This window comes from Dioscorea cayenensis, chromosome 16 (assembly GCF_009730915.1).
Source record: "Dioscorea cayenensis subsp. rotundata cultivar TDr96_F1 chromosome 16, TDr96_F1_v2_PseudoChromosome.rev07_lg8_w22 25.fasta, whole genome shotgun sequence".
In the NCBI taxonomy this organism is placed as follows: Eukaryota; Viridiplantae; Streptophyta; class Magnoliopsida; order Dioscoreales; family Dioscoreaceae; genus Dioscorea; species Dioscorea cayenensis.
In genome coordinates, this window is record NC_052486.1 from 7,599,336 (window position 1) to 7,607,302 (window position 7,967).

Below are 7,967 nucleotides of genomic sequence, written 5' to 3' on the forward strand. Positions count from 1 at the left end.
CTAGGCGGTTGAAAACCCTGTTCAAGCATTAGCAACCATCCCATAGAAGATTAGTACCCCTGTCTCCTTGCTTTCAAGTTGCTGAAAGGTTTGCTATTAGCTATGGAGAGTTGCTGGTTGTGCCCCTTGCGTGAGGTCAAGCAGCGATACCTAGGACGAGCTGACAGGTACTCCTATAGTCACGGGTCAAAACTGGTGTTCTACCTGAATTTGGTTACCATTTTCGTAAGGCGACTTTCAAGTGTCATATCCCCTGCCTTCCTTCATGGAGTCAAAAGCCCTTTTTCGACCTGTGGCAGAGTTAAATAGCCCCTGAGTGAGTCGGGGCTGGTGAGTGGAAGCCAATGATCCAGTGATCTGGGCGTAAGCCAATGAAGATTTATGGATTATGATTAGAGAGCAAAAGGTCTCTATCTATCTGGAATATACTCTATTGGTTCAAGCTCAGCTCTGTTCTCTTGGTTGAAGGTTTAGCAGGCTAGGCTCCTTCTAATGCATATCGAGAATCACTCATCTCATTAAGGAGGTTACAGCGGAAGAGGTGAAGAAGGTGGTTATGAATATGGATCCAGACAATCCGTCTGGCCCTGAAAGTGTACCGGACGATTAAAACTCCGGAACTACCAGTTCTGCGGCCAGGACCTCATCAAGGTCAAGCACGAGGTTGACTCCAGCCCTTCCCACAGAAGGAACTAGTACCACCAATAGATAGCATCTTTGCCCATCCCTTCTTGGGCAAGCCTTACAGTCTCTTCTTGTACGGACTGAAACAAGACAAACTATCCCATATTCCTTTTGTCTTAAAAATCTTCTTCCCCGGGACCCCGGATTGGGGAGGGGGCGGGGGCTCCGTATCAATTGACTCCAACTCAATGTCAAATTAAGAAAGAAATGGAAGGGAAGGTCCAGTCTGGACCGATCCATAGGAATATTTGGTCCACTCGACAAAATATATTTATATTTCAGGTTGCCGGGGAGGGAAGAACTAAGAAGGGGAGCGTATGATCATCCCGGGTCAATTTAACCAGAATCTAGGGCACTCAACTTTCTTGAGGGAGAGGGAGGCACTCAATCGATTGATTGCTAGGTTGAGGGATCCCCTGGCTGGAAATAAATTAGTCACCCGGAAAACTGATGTAGTCCAGACTAACTGGCAAGAAAACCTACCTTCTCCTTATCGCTCCATGGGTGGTCCAAGCCCCCCTAAGCTTACATTCCTAACTCCACTACACAGCCGGAAAACCACAATCAGCGATCAATAAGACACACCATTCTACGGGGCTCTCCTATGGAACCTATGACGCTTCGCCTGCTCTTCGGGGCTTCCTAGCGAGTTTTTCTTCCCCAGTATCCGTCTCGGTCATCATTATTCCCCTGCTACCTCTGCTTTTGCTTATTTCATCTTCTATCTTTCGTGATTTTTTTGAAGAGGGTTTGTAGCCGTGAATACGGATGATCGCCTTTGCTCACTGCAACTTTTTGCGACTTCCGCTCCTATACCTTTTTGTCTTCACGAACGCGCTCATTCCGTCTCTAACTCGGAGAGGCATAAGATGACATTGAATTCTTAGCAAGAATGCGACGGAAGAATGAATCCGATACTCTAGAGTCCGATCAATAGTATAAGATATCCCCGCTATAGTCTTTATAAGATATCCATGCAAGGAATCGGTTGTGCTAGAATCAGCTCTTATTTTTGCACGAATAGGCAGTACGGTTCCTATACTTCTTTCTTTTTTTTTATGCTTCAAGCGAATGAATCAAGCAAGGGGTAGCACTCACCTGGTACATCTCGCACTCATCCACTTTGCTCCTCCAGATTAAATTTTTCATAACCTGTACCGTGTTAGAATTTCAGCCTTCGAATCGTGAGCTAGTATGACTGATCACTCTATTGAACTCCGAACTTTCATGCGATAGAAGTAGCAAGTTGCTTCAACCTCGGTGACTGGCCTAAGAAGGCGCTACTGGGTGAGATCTACTTTGTTATCTTTGCTACCTTATTCGCATGGCTGAGAGGGTGAATCAGCTTTCTTATGAAAAGCGATAATGAAAGAGAGCTCTTTTTTCTATATAGAAATTCTTAAAAAAATGGAGAGCATAGGGCATTGTATTCGCTCATATCATGCAACGGACTACGATGATCGAACTCCTATGACTTGATTCACGTCACGAAAAGACCTGACACAACTCACCCCGGTTGGTATTAACTAGACTACCCTCCTTTTCCTTAGTCGGGCCTACTTCCTTTGCTATCCCCTACCTCTACTTCCTTTCCAGCGGGGGGCCGTGGATGGATCTTGTTGATTTAGTAGTTCACTCAAGAGATCCTTCGTTGAAGCAGCAGGCTTACTCATAACCACCTCGGCCATCACCGGGAGGCATAGACAAGTGGCTTTTTCGAGCAAGCGAAAACCAAAGAGAACTCCAATCTATGGCAGTACCAGCAGTGGTGGAGCTAGCATATATACTCACCTGCATTAGATCAGGTCCGGGTCCCCTACTCCGCCCTATGTAGGTTGGCAGTGTGTACGACAGTTGTCTCCTCCTTCTGGCTCTGTCTTATTATGTCCGAGGACTAGAGGGAATATTCTCTCCTAACTTACCTATGAATCAGACTTTCTTTCGCCACTCTTTCATAAGGGGCAACTACTACTATTCTGATCTCTATCTATGTAAATTTTATTTACTTACTCTCGATCAATTCTCTTTCTTTTTAAATGGGAAGCATCTTTTTGACATGGAAGCTCGGCTCACTGGATAGCTGACTCGTGCCCTTCAATGTTTCCGGAGATTTTTATCTGACCACCCGGTGTAAGAGACAAAGTTGAGTAGGGCAAAGGCCTTTTTTCGCATGGGCGCCAAGCGGTGAGGAAAGCCACGCGAGAAGAGAGCCTTTGTCGACAGAGGAAAAGGAGTTCATGATTGACAATCTCTTGAGAAGAACAATCCCAACAAATAGGGAGAAATCATCAATCGTAACTAAAAGCCAAAGACCAAGATAGAGTGGTTTCTATGCAAGGAGAACAGGGATCCTCTGACACTAAACAAGCACCCCCTTCCTGGAAAGAGAGAGACTTCAAAGAATGTCTTGTCAGCCCCCCTGATTTCACTTCATTAGCTAGATTTGGATGTTTGCCTCTTGGATGAATGGGGGATTGCCTTTCCCCATAGAGGTACGATTTTCATTGGATTAAGGAAGAGTATCGTGGACTCGGGTCATCTACCAAAAGCTTTTTCTTGTTCGCTCCCATCGAGCATCGAGATAGAGAGTCAACGGGTAGTATATCTTGAACAACCTAACTTACTTCGCTCGTGCTTTGATGGATCAAAGGCTTGTCAATGAGCAAAGATCTCCATCAAACTTTGTGAGGTTCCCCGGATCCGGTCTATCCTTGTGAAAAGAAGGATTAGACTCCAACTTATCGTCAAAAGCCTGTGATGAGTGCTTATAAAGGCAAAGATATGGATTCGCTTTTTGAACTGCTTGAAAGCCCTCGCAAGAGGTAGATGATCCCCTTTGAGGAAGAAGGATTTTTTTTTTCATCGGAGAAAGCTTTCTGCTTCCCGACCATGAATCTCTCCCTATTGATCGTGACTGGAGGGTTAAGTCAAGCAAGAATGAGGAAACTTTGACCTTGATTGAATGTGCTACACTCGACTTTAAAAGAAGTTGGTCATTCGGGAGCATACTTATGTGATGTGATGGACTAGCCTTTGTCGACTTTGAAAGGTGATCCATATATCATAGGCCAGGCAATGGATGCTACTTAGTCTCCTCTTTGAAATTCTTCGTCAGAGGAAAGAGATATCGTGAAGCTCTGTCCTTCTCGCAGTGGTGGCGTGCCTCCATCCGAGACTCTACCCCGCCTGCTGATGTATGCGGGCCTCTTCAATTCATCTTTGAGGTTTTTTCTATCCCCGCTTACCTCACCGAGTTCCTCCGCTCTCTTGCATGGTGCCCCTCCCTGTCCCTCCCTTTCCGAGAGGTGATCCACTCAATCCTTTTTCAACCTAAAGGTTGATTTCAAAGCTCGGAGGGACGAAGTTTGGTCAAAATGTAGTCGTTAAAGCCTTTTCTACAACATCTTCCTGTCTATGAATTCTTTCTACGCTACAAGTCCGGTGTTAATCTTGCTTTCAACCATAACGCCCTCTTATTAGGGATCTTCCTTGACTCGAAAAGTCGGATGGAAGGTCTCTTTTCTTTCTCGTGGTTTTGCCCATTCGAGTGTGATTTGATAATGGCATCATAGGCACAAACCAGGCCCCTCGGTCCGTGTGTCGTCGCATCGAATGATCGGGTTTCAACCCAGCATCCCTAGTCGGTCGATCTTTCTAGTAGTTCACTACGCTACCGAATGATTTCCTCTCTCTCTCTCTCGGTCTACTCCGAAAATAGTTCCCTCGTAAGAGGGACAGTAAAACAAGATGCGGTTTAATCGGGACGGATCAAAGATGTCTAAATTCACCGATCATAAGTCGTCGGGTCAAGCAAGGGTTGGTCGAGCTTACTTTTTGTTTCCTATTTTTAAAAAGGGAGATTCTACCGATATAGGCTCTTATCCCCACCGTCATCAAACCGACACTTTTATCATATCGATTCTTTGAGTGAAGCTCTCGCCTGTGTCGGCCAATCCCCTTTAAGTTCAAATTTTTCTCTTTTCTTTGGATCATCTTCAATTGCTTAAGGATCTGTCAACGCAAACTCCACTTTGACACATGAATCAATCCTAACTTTCGAAGTGGGATGCTTGCCCCGATAATGATGGATCCCTAAGGAAGAAAGTGAACCAATCTCTCACATTTCATGACCTGAGGAAGAGCTTCAATCAACACTTCTCTGAGACAGGAGCATAAAAGAAGATGACTAAAGACAATAACATAAAATAAATAATAAAGAGTGAGGTGCACGCATAGTGGCAAATAGGTGGTTATTCTATCCAGATCTCAAGCCTCATCAAGATTCTCATTCCATTACTAAAATATCAATCAATCAAAGCAAAGAGGAAAAAGACAAAGACCAATCCTAGATCTACAGCTAGAGAAGATAAAAAGGTGGGACTTTAGCTCCCGATGTAAGCTCAACCCCTAAGAACCCGCTAGGCTCCATCCGAGTTTTGAGAGTGCTTCCTCACGCTGCGACTCGAGACCACCGTCTCGAAAAAGATGAGTCAAGCTCCGTGGAAGAAGACAAAGACTAAACAAAGTCGTTCTCCTCCTTTTTGTAGGTTACTATTCACATAGTCTTTTCCTTTCTTGATAGGTGGTCCCCCTGGTATTGACTGGTGGGCATTGAAACATGTTCTTATACTAGAAAACTAAACCAACCCTTTACTAGTCCGGGTGAAAGAAAAGATGATTCCCTGACGGATATGTCGATTTGCCTTCATTGTAGATTAAGCAGATTCTTACATCTATGAAGGGTCAGATATCAATAAGGCTAACACAGAGCCGCAGCACGACTAAGGGCTCCATACACGCACACGGACTCTACTCAAGAACAACAAAAAGACAAAAAGAAGAAATAAATGGAAAAGAAGCACATCTATGGGAGTCTCGATCAAGAATTTGATCTCCCTATTATATATATATATAGTGATTATAAATTCTTATATCATTATAGACAAGCATATCTTCCTAAAAAGTGAGAGAGAGGATAGAAAAACTCCGCCCAAATTTCACGAAAACCGGTCTCCCAGTGGTTAAGAACCTCTTCATTCTTGAAGCCTCCCACCATCCACTGGATTTTCTTCTTCGTAAGGGAGGAATATGTGTGTGTTGTATATAAATATCGACTTTAGATTTCATGTTGTAATTATTACTAGGTTTTTATAATCCAATGTTCGTAGGGAGATTACTTTTCTTAGTGACTCGGAAAAATTGAATCGCCTGAAGGAGACGAGGCTTTCGGCTCAGCCCCGAGGGGCGGATCCCACTCGGAGAGGAGAGTTTTTGACTCATGGAGAGGCAGTGTCCGGATTTTGAAGAGGGAGTCTCGAACGCCCACACTTTTATGAGCTTTCCCGCGTTTGTCCTCGACATCGCCTTTACCCGAGCAATCGCTCTAAAGTACCGGTCAAGTAAGTATAGGGTTTCCTCTAGTGTTTATGAAGTAGTATATCTAGGACTTATGAAAACCCGACAACAACTAGGCAACCACAGTGAATTCTCGTGAGTTAAGGGAGGACCTTTCGTGGGGGTCATGGAAGAATTGGGTTCGATTCTCGTTATACACGATGTGGCAAAAAAGACTGATTCAACGAGATATGCCATGCCTGCATCAATATTTAAAACATGTCCTCTACTTCCGTGAAATGTTTGGGAATGTAGAACTTTCTCTAATACAATGCCGCGATTCTCCCAAGATTGAGGAACAAGAGGAGATCTATTAATAGAAATCTTCTCTAAGAGAAAATCTAAACAAAGAACATCAAAATCACAAACTACATGAAAGTTGCCGCTTTATTATGGGGATTTACCCATAACGGAGATGCACAGAGGAAGAGAACAAACTTTATATATCCCTTTTCTATTTAATCAAGAAACAAGATCTGGACGTGATTCCAGCTTTGTCTCCATTTTCGTGACACTCTTCCTCAAGCAAAAGCGTACGATAAGTCATCGAATGGGTTTGTGTGAATAATGGACTCGGTAAGCATTACTCATTTGAAAGTTTCTCACCGTGATCTAATATCTTTTCAAGAAAGTGAGGCGAGAACCTGCGGTGAAGAAATAAGGAGATCTTTCTATATCTACATATCGCAGTTGAAAAATCATTGGAAAAATTCTTGCGGTCGAATGTGGAGAAGAACCAAAAACGTAATGGTTTCCGCCTACTCAAAACTCGTAGGTGGTGCCGCCCTAACTACTCAAATCCCCAGTTTTGCAAGAGTTTGGCGCTCTTTCTATGCAAGAAGAAGACTTAGAGAGAACAAAGAAGTTTGATCTAAAAAGTATGCTTAGGCGCTCCTTCACGAAAGCACAAGAGAATAAAGAGCAATTTGTTTCATTTTAAATACTTCTTATATCGAAAAGAAGGAAGGAGAAAAACCGAAATCTTCCTACTCGAACAATAAGTCCTTTTGCTTACAAGTCTTATTTATATAGTAATTCGACCTCATTGCTCGGATCCCTGCTTACTAGGAAGATAAGAATCAAAAGGATCGAACTACCTACTCATTATTCGGAGGTGAATAATAGAACACAAAAAGCAAGTGGGTATCTTATGCGCCTAACATAGGTCATATCCCTCACGACATAAGATTGAAAGATCCAAACCTTCCTCTTCGGAGCGGAAACGGACGTGGCCAAAACATATAAGAAAAATTAAAGAAAGATCGGTCTCGCCATAGGGACATATCTATCCGATAGAGGATAGTCTAGATCGATTCATAGATAGATCTCTCTCTATAGTAGATAGGTATCCCCTTGGATAGAGATAAAAGATAGGGATCCCATTTATATAACGAAAAAGTTCACTTTTTACTACTACTATACTTATACTTTATTTTTATTTACATTTGAAAATTCATTTTTCCTTGATTCTCGATTGATTGCCTTTTCTTTTTACTACTACTATTTCTTATACTACCGCAAGGAAACATCGCTCCATTTATACTTACTTAATTGAATTGGTCGGAGCGTGAGATCGACAAAGCGGTGAGCCACTTTACAGAGCGGGATCGACTAGAAGTAGAAGACTGCCCGAGAGAGCTGCGCCTATCTCGAAACATGGAAAATCTTTTTCTTTTCACACGGGCAAACATAGGGAATGAAACCTCAAGATCAAAGATTTATTGAGGAAGTTCTTATTTGTTATTTACTCACCTTTGTGAAGAGTTTTCTACTTCTACTTTAAAATTGCATTTTTTGTAAAGTTCTTGACAAATCCCAAGTAGTGGAGATTCATAGGTAATTACCGATCTCGCTCGCCTCTTCGACATATCGATCAGTGGATTCCTAAA

The 7,967-nt window shown here is 43.0% G+C and overlaps 1 pseudogene; it reads left to right on the forward strand.

Annotated features, from left to right (window-relative positions):
* The first annotated feature begins 6,274 nt into the window (after positions 1-6,274).
* On the forward strand, positions 6,275-7,323 carry LOC120278419 (annotated as a pseudogene).
* The last annotated feature ends 644 nt before the right edge of the window (positions 7,324-7,967 follow it).